The sequence below is a fragment of the Pyxicephalus adspersus genome, chromosome 7, assembly GCF_032062135.1.
Source record: "Pyxicephalus adspersus chromosome 7, UCB_Pads_2.0, whole genome shotgun sequence".
NCBI lineage: Eukaryota > Metazoa > Chordata > Amphibia > Anura > Pyxicephalidae > Pyxicephalus > Pyxicephalus adspersus.
The window spans coordinates 2,607,976-2,617,437 of record NC_092864.1 but is presented as its reverse complement, the minus strand read 5'-3'; the positions used below and the strand labels follow the sequence as shown (position 1 = coordinate 2,617,437).

Sequence of the window (9,462 nt, the reverse complement as noted above, 5' to 3'; positions counted from 1 at the left end):
ATCTGTATCCAAAAACTTTGCATCCACTCTCATAAAGAAGTTAATTGAATACACTATTCCATATTATATTGTAGTCTTAAACGGGCGGAGAAAGTTAAAATCCTCAACGCGTTTCACGGCAGGTTATAACTATCACAGATAAGAGTTTAACCCAGTGATCATTTCAATACATTAAAGGCACAACAATCAAGTATGGATGACATGACGAGGGGACACACGCAGAGAAGGTTCCACATTACAAAATTACGAGCAGATTGGGCTTTTTATTTTAGTAGGGACGGGCAAAGCCAAGTCTGTAACAAAACTCACCTGCCTAATCGCTCTAATAAATTGATGTTTGCAATTAATAAACTGATAGAAGAATAAGAAAATGTTTTCAATTTTATTTATAACAGATTAGATTGGAGTAGACAAGATACACTCATAGTTACGGTTTATGTACACTTTATTATTTTATTACACTTTATTAAAGGTTTGGAGAATTTTGGAGAAACAAAACAATACTGGCTGCAATTATATGTGAACATAATACAGTAACAATGCACAAAAATGTACGGGGCATCATTGTGTAAAATATACCATACAGAATTGGAGAGGAGATAGAAAAAGAGAGGGGAGAGATAAAGTAATGGTGGGGGGGAATGGGAAGAAAGAAGGAAGAGGGGAAGGAGAGAATGAAGAGCGAGAGGAGAGTGGGATGGCCAGAGAGGTAGTAAAGAGGGAGGAGGCAAAAGAAGGGAATAAGTAAAGAGGGGAGAAGGAATATGTCTGCACTTGTTAAACAGATATAATAAAATATATAATTAATATATAATTTACACCTTCGTGCCAACCATGGCATATCCTTTTGGCAAAGCAACATTCCCTTCCCCCACTTCCAATGGGTCGGGTATGGGTATGCAGTATGTATGAGTACACATGACGTAGAACCTTTTGGTTGTGAGGAGGAGGGGATACACAGACCTGGTATGGTTAGAGATGGGGGGCTCACACATTCACTGCTCCCCAGATTCTACCCTGACACTCGGATTTCAATATTCAGGGAACCACAATCCATTTCAGGCCTTAATATCAGGGAAAAGGCGAAATATCAGAAGGCGAAAAATAGGTGAACTACTTTCATTGATTCAAGAATTACAATTATGTGAAAAAACTATCTGTTAAAAAAACATAAAATAGCATATAGGTGAACCTTGTTTTCTGGGTGATTGCTGTTAAAAATGAGTGAAAACCAGAGATTTTAATAAATAGAATCTTGCTCATAAAATGGGTCAATGTTCCCCAATTTCCACATTCAGGGGCACCAAGTGTAATAGGGGTTGTAGAGGGTGATTGACAGGAATATAAATCCATTCCAGCATCTCAGGAAATACAAGACATTTCTTTCACCGATCCTGCAGAAAAGAGAAGCAATGTGTTACATTCATCATGTGTGAAAGTGAGTTTAATATGCTAACTGGGTGTTTTAAAGAAATATTGAGCTTCGGGGTATCTCTAATCATATCAATAGCGAGTTGCTATTCACAACACAGGGAGCTATCATGGCGCCATTCACCTATTAGCTTAGGTGGTACCACGCTGTCACTGGCATCTACCAATAAGGTCAGTACATTGGGAATCAAATCACAAATTTCTTGTCCTTGTGTAAGGATCTTGAGGAATTGTCACCTAATAGGACCCTAAAACTGAACACTGAGCACACTCATGAAGAATAGCAATTAATATAACGCAGTGAAAAGGTAAGTTAGTGCCTCAATTTGACTTGGTGCCAACCTTCTGTAATCCCATATACAGCCCACACTTAGCAATAGAAACCAATAAGTTGTGCTGCAGTACACGTGTTCCTACAAACTGCATGTTAATAGGAGAGATGATGTCATTGGGGCTCTGCTGCTCCTTCATTCTGCAGTCACATAAATTAGAGTTGGATTTTACCTGCAGTAGAGAAGAGTCAGGAGACCTTCCTTTAGGATTGTAGAAAGATTTCACTCACCGTTTCCTTTAATGCACTTCTTCAATTCTTTCATCTTGCTCTGCACTTCTTTGTCTTCAATTTACTTTAGGTTATTTTCAGTGAATATTTGTTCTTGCTCATTGAAAAGGAATAATTTGTGGGCAAATGTCTGCAGGTCGCGTTGTCCTTCAAGAATTCTGGCCTTCTCACCATCATCACTTTTCTCCAGATCATCAATCACCACAATAACCTTCTTCTCTGCATGGGAAGAAATATACCGTTACCTTCATTCGGGGTACATTGTAAGGGCTGTGCATGCTCACCTGTTAGTATTGTCCTATGTCCCCAAATCATCTATTCTCTAATCTGTGCTTCCTCTACCTTTCCTATGACTACACCAGTTGTCAGATGCCCTCTCATCAGGCACTAATCATCATATTCCTTGTCATAGGGGCCCAGTCTTCAGATTCCCAGTTATTGGGTTCCCAGTCATCAAATTCCCACTCATCTGACACTAGTCATCGGATACCAAGTAATCAGATACTAGTTATTAAGTCCCCAATCATCAGACTCCCAGAAATCAGGTCACCACTCATCAGATGACCAGTCATTGGGTTCCAATCATCAGATCCCCAATAAACAGGTACTAGTTATTAAGTCCCCAATCATCAGACCCCCAGAAATCAGGTCACCACTCATCAGATGACCAGTCATTGGGTTCCCAATCATCAGATCCCCAATAATCAGGTACTAGTTATTAAGTCTCCAATTTTTAGACCCCCAGAAATCAGGTCACCACTCATTAGATCACAATCATCAGATCCCCAATCATCAGATTCTCAATCATCAGATCCCCACTAATCAGATCACCAGTCATTGGGTTCCCAATCATCAGATCCCCAATATTCAGGTACTAGTTATTAAGTCCCCAATCATCAGACCCCCAGAAATCAGGTCACTAGTAGGGATGAGTGAGAATGCCTCCGACATTCTCGCAAAAATTTCCTCTAAGTTCCAATTGTTCCGCAATATTTCTGCTAAATTTCCCGAAACCATTGGAAATCACGATAGGAAGATTATCACTGCTGAATTCATAAATATAGCCGCTATAAACCTCCTGTCCGGGAGCGATCTTCGCGAACTACAGGTCAGAATGAGGACAGGCCTTCATTCTAACCTGTAGTTCCCGATGATCTCTCAGAGCGGAGGATTCTCACGGCTCCATTCATAAGTGCAACCATGTTACTCCTCCTCTCAGACTGCAACAGCAATCAGAGTGTGAGTGGAGCTGCTCCGCTTCCCTGATTACTGTTGCCGCCTTGTAGTATGTGTGTAGAGTTTCTCTATCCAGGAACACAGGACTCCTGTGTACTTGGATAGGAAAACTCTATCCAAGAACATATACAACTAGTAAAGGGCTGCAAGAACAATTAGGGGAGCTCCCCTTATTGGTCTTGCAGGTTCCAAAAATTTGGTCTCACGGGCCCAATTTACAAAGGGCGTTCTCGCCTACATGTTTAGTAAGCGAGAACACTGCAAGACCGAATTTAAAAAATATGCTCCCTCATACCTAGTCACTAGATTCCCAGTCATTTGGTCCCCGGTCACCAGATCTCTAGTCAATAGGTCACCAGCAATCAGATCCTTGGTTATCAGATCCACAGTTATTGGGTCCCCAGTCATCCAAATCTTCAGATATCAGACACCAGACATTGGATTCCCAATCATAAGGTACCAAGTCATCTGGCCCCAAGTAATAGAATCCCAAGTCATTAGGTCTACAGTCATCAGCTCGGCAGTCATAAGTGGTCAGGTCACCATTCAATAGATGACTTTCCAAGGACAACTATTTGGTTTACAAGCAGCAGAGATCTCCATCACCATACAGATGAAGGCCTATTACTTACTGAACTTGTCATGAAGACATCTCAGCTCCTGGTCATAGAGTGAGTCGGTGACGTTGGTGATATTGATCCTCCCACGCTTCCTAGTATGATACAGGATGGCAAAGTTATATTTGCCGAGTGACTGCCGGAACTTATGGAGATCATTGGCGATATGCACGGGATCGGCGTTGATCTTTGTTTTCTTACACATTCTTTTTTCCAGAAAGTCTATCAGCCATTTATAATTCACTTCACTGTCTCTTGAGCAAATTGCTACGTTCTGTAGAAGGAGAAATCATTAAATTATTTTTCTTTAAATGCGTTTTTTTTAATTGTTTGAATTATATGTGTACACCTTCACCACTATTTATTCTTCGAAATTCACAAACCAGTCCGCTGTACTGTCACCATGGCCAAGCCATGATAGAAGCTTTGGTGTCTATCAAACATTCTGGTGGGTACCTGTCGGTTCTAGAAGTATCTAGGTTGGCCATGTAACATGAGAGGGTTCTCCCCCCTTTCTGATCTGCTTCCTATGATTGGGCTCTCTAATGATGGCTTTCTACTCATTACAGGGGTATCAAGCCCATGAATACCCATGGCATTCACAGTATGTCCTCGAAGAGAATACCTCTTGTCAACCCAAAAGACTGAGGACATCTTGTGATGGGGTAGAGATACCTGGGGGGTGCAAATTAATCATTGCAAAAAACCTTGGCAGAGGACTTTAGGTTGGGAGTTGGGTTTTAAGTCATGTTAGTGAATATCATGTGCTCTTCACAATTCATATTACTGTGGGCAGGGGGCTAAAGAACCTTTGGTTTGAAGATGACTACGACCAAGTGACCCTTCCATGGAACAGATATCTGTGGACTAAAGTGGTCCAAAGTGTGATTGGTGGGCATGGGGAAAGGTTGGTGTTCCTTTAAGGCACATTTTGTTGGGGCAATCATTTTCACTTCATCATCACCTTCTTTTGTAGCTCTTGGTATTATGATGTGAGATGTCATATGACAGGGGACAGGGTCCAGGTCCTCCTCCACCATCTCCTGACCTCACCTGTCCAAGGTCAGGCTATGGAGCCCCCACCTTTCACATACAAGGGTGCAGGGATGGTGATGGGTCTTTTAGGCACAAGCAGGGTCATGTTCCTTCATATCCCTCGGTTGGGGTGTTGGGTGTGTGGGGACTGTGATAAGAAATGATGAAGACATAATCCTTACCCTTTCTAACTGTAAAACTAATGAACATTTGGAATTCTTGTTTGCATTTGCTGGAAAAGTCCTGGCCAGACCACCACCTACAACATGAAGGCCGGGAGAAGACAACAGAAAGCCCAGCGAATGATGAAACTACATGGAAGACATCCTGCCCAGTGACAAGGCTAGATGGGATACCTAGCAGGGGTCACAACCTCCCCCTAAGGTCCTTATTTTATTGCCCCAAATATTCATTATCACAACAAGAGTCTGAAAATAAATATTTCCCAAGTTTTCAATGGAGAAAAGTCATGAAAAGTCATCAGAACCTCGTCAGAAGCATTTCTGAGAAAAGATCCAGTTTGTTGTACCAGTGAAAAAATATGTGAATGCAAACCACATTCACCTAATATATACAAAATGGGAGAGCAAAAACAAGGATTGTGGGTCAAATCACTTTGCCAACATCCTATCAATGTATTGATCCAGATTGCATCTTCACATGGGGTGGGGTACTTTGCTCTGCTACTTTCGCTTTCACTTTGTATTTTTTCTCTTTGCTGCTCCTGGTAATGATAGGGACAACGCTGCGGTGCCACAGACAGAACCAGTCGTGCCTGCTGAGCAGGTGGAGGAAACGCAGAGCCTCCCAGTTATGGAACCTAAATGACAAAGTGAAACAAAGTAACAATTCACCCACACTTTGTTGTTATGAGCCCCAACACCAGTAGGGGGAGCTCCTGTACACTGCCAGCAAACACTGAGCAGCCGCTTGGTTAACCCCTTCAGTTCCTGTATACTCTTCATAGACCTGAGCAACTTCTGCATTTCTAAATCCTTGCTGATCTGGGGAGTGCGGCCCACCTACCAAAAGATTTGTATTTCTGTCTTTCAGATCTGAGCAGTGTCGGTGGATTTTGCCTCTGTTTGGTTCACATGAATTGGCCCCAATGTTCAAAATAATTCCATAGCTCAATTCTATTTGACAGCCAATCCAGCCAGCAGATGATAATTGCACAAAATAAAACAAACCTCGTTCCCATCGTTCTTCAGTGCCCTGTTAACTTTTGGCTGATTAGCCAATGTTTGGGTTAAATTTTGACACAGACCCAAAGCTGAACATCATCTCTGATTTCTCTTTGCTGCAGTTCAGCAGCATTGCAGGTGTTGTCCCTCCTCCAACTTGTGATTGGACAATGGAAGGAGAATCAGAAGAATAATGAAGTTTTCTTTCAGTCACTTTGCTCTCTCCTCCTATCAGCATGCTGCTTGCATTGTGGGACTGATTAGCTCCTTTTCCTGCTTCTCCTCTGTCCACTTATTGTTTTGGGCACTGAGTGTTATCATTTATGGAAAGTGTACATTTTATTCTGTCTGTAGATACATTATCAATATGAAACATTTCATATAAATATTTGTAATCTTCTATCCAACCAGAAGGGGGAGCTCTTGTAATAACATTCCCTTTGATTGCAGAGATCAGTAGCTTAAGGTGAAATTTCTATACAGAGGTGAATGGGATTTACAGAGTCACAGTACATGTATCTGTCCTTATAGGTCCTCTTTAAGCTCCAATGCAATGAGATTTTGATGATCCCATGTTCTGACAGTGGATGGGAATGTCCAATGAAGGGGGGGGGGGGTTGACAGGTACCTATGCCACCAGGACTGGATCTGGGGGGTTCAATCATGTGATCACCACAATCATCCAATCAGGTGACCACATTTGGGGTTCATTCCTATCATTATGTAGACAATGTGAAGCACATGTGGGGTCCCAATCATTGGTATTTGTCCTCAGCTGACACAGATACCCGCGCTGGGGTCACTGGAAGAAGATAGCACAGACAGTAATTAGACATTGTCAGGAATTCTCACCCTTCTCACCCTGTAAATCCAGACTCAGGCCATCTGTACCCCTCTCAATCTATGTGTCTATCTATACGTCTCCATGTAGTGACCCAAGCATTTTAGCGTCCATTTACCTTGATTTTTCTTATCTTTATTGATCTTCTCTTTTTTGCCTGAAAATAAAATTAAAACAAATAAAATTCAGACATAAACCCTTCCATTGTGACAAGAACAACAAATTCTACTAGGTGAACACCAAACCTCTAACATTCCTTCTGTCTGGGGGAGATGGTGAGCGCCTTCTAGAGGGGTTTCTATTATTTGCACCTGAAGCCACTTTTCTCTCCAGGCAGGGATGCCGCCATGCTAGGAAAGTGAGAGTGACCAATAGAGGGCTTTCTGATGGTTTTGTGGGTTGCTCTGGCTCTCCCATTCTTTTTGTTTCTATGGGTCAGCTCTTGTTGATGACAATTCGATGAGACAGATTTGACTTGTGATACTTTATAGCTAATAAGCCTGTTCCCTCTGTTTACAATATGCTCCTGAGGAAGTGTCTTTTTTACTGTGAAACGTGTTGGGGGGAGATGGATTTACATTCTAGTTAAATATTGGGATATTGTTGTATATATTTCTACCTAAATCACTGATATATGTTATAACATAGCTATGTTGTTGTTAAACTTCAAAAATAAGTTATTTAATATAATTGAATATTCACACTATACAATAATTGACCAGGGCCTAAAAAAAACGTTTAAATTTTCCAACTTTGATGTTGATATTATTTGTTAGAAAAGATCAATTTGCCAGACTTCTGGGGAAATTCACAATTTCTTTCACATAAATAAAAGATATTCTCGAGGACAAATGATATGTAATGTATTGTATGTTGAAAGTAACAAGTAGACTGAACTAAGCCAGTCATTGGTGGTTATATGTTTTCACAGGTCCACCTGGGTGAAGGAAGGTGTTACCTGGGCAATGATTCAGTAAGAAGAATTAATGATTCCCAATAACTATTATTGGTGGACAGGTATTTTCTAGGGTGAGGTGTTACCTAACAAACTGGGGAGGGATCAGCCAGAAGAATGGATGGTTCCCTTTAACTATTGGTGGTGAGCAGATGTTTTCTTTGGTCAACCTGGATGAATTGAGGTGTTACCTAGGTGAGGGTTCGGTCAGATGAATGGATGATTCATATCATAACCAATCCCAATGCCAGTAAAGAGTAACCATATATGAAAGTATTCACTCAATCGTGGCAAAGTTTAAGTGCCCCCAGTGAACTTTTCTGGTAATCGTCCATCATACAAAGACATTGCAGACAATTGGGCTCTTCCAGATTTGTGGTCACAGTTTGGTGAAGACTTTTCCTGTTTCCCCATGACTGTACCCCGGGGTACAAAGCCAGCTCCTTAAGACTTGGGGTCATCAGTTTTGTGTGGGGGAATTCAAGTGTCCCACACAGAGCCCTGACCTCAACCCTACTAAACACCTTTGGAATGGTGAAGCAGATCTTCTCATCCAACATTAGTAGCTGACCTCACAAATGCTTTTGGTGGGTTGACGTCGAATGGCCATGATTGGGAAATGTGAAGCTCATACAGGTGTGATGGTCCGGCCTCCAAAATCTTTGGGTTTCATAGTTTATATAGAATGGACTTTACATATAAAACTATAGCACATTACCTCTTTTAATATGCTGTTTTAATTCTTTGAGTTTTTGTGCTACTTCTTCGTTGACTGTTTCCCGTCCCTCGATATGACATTTATCGGCCTCGGAGAAGAGGAAGACATTGCACGCGTGCTTCTGCAGGTCTTCTTGTCCCGATAGAATTCGCCTCATCTCGTTGTCATTGCTCTCTTCCAGATCATCTATCACAACTGCAACTTTTTTTCTACCTTTTAAATAAAGAAAACATTTTTTAATGAGAATCGCATACCTAAACCTACAATGGTGCTCAGTAGTTGTGTCAAAGTGAGTGAATATTCTCTAAGCAAGTGAATAATCATGCTTATTTAGCCAATGGATCCAGTTCTTTGAACTACTTTGTCTAGAAGGAACTTTGAGTTTGGTATTAATTCTGCTGGAATCGCTACAACTCCCTCAAGTAATATAAATGTATTCGCGATGGTAGAGGAGGTCTAATACTGATCAATCTAAAGTTCTGCTTGTTGCTCTGTTGGCCACAAACTCCCATCCTAAATAATTAGTAAGCATTGAAGTTCTCCTTAATGAATATTTTAAAACTTTATCAGAACACAAAACGTACCCAGCTGATCATGAAGATATTTCAGCTCCTTGTCATACAATGAATCAGTGACATTGGTGATATTTATTCTACCCCGTTTCTTGGTGTGATACAGGATGACAAAGTCATGGCCGGGGCTGTCTTTGGTAAACGTGTTAGGATTGTTGGATATGTAGAGAGGATGGACCTCCATTCCTAAATCGAGAAACATTTCCTTCAGAAGATTTTGTAGCCATCTGTAATTTTCCTCACTGTCTCTGGAGCAGATTGCCACCGAAAATTTCCGTTTAGCACAAACACTGCAATTCTGGAACAAAAAT

General features: G+C 41.3%; 1 long non-coding RNA gene across 1 annotated transcript; it reads right to left on the bottom strand.

The window, feature by feature from the left end:
- Nucleotides 1-427: 427 nt before the first annotated feature.
- Nucleotides 428-4,115, bottom strand: LOC140334819 (uncharacterized). Its single transcript, XR_011921622.1, has 2 exons — nucleotides 3,862-4,115; nucleotides 428-2,212 (listed from the first exon to the last, which is right to left on the bottom strand). It is a non-coding gene; the product is annotated as an uncharacterized lncRNA (long non-coding RNA).
- Nucleotides 4,116-9,462: the final 5,347 nt, after the last annotated feature.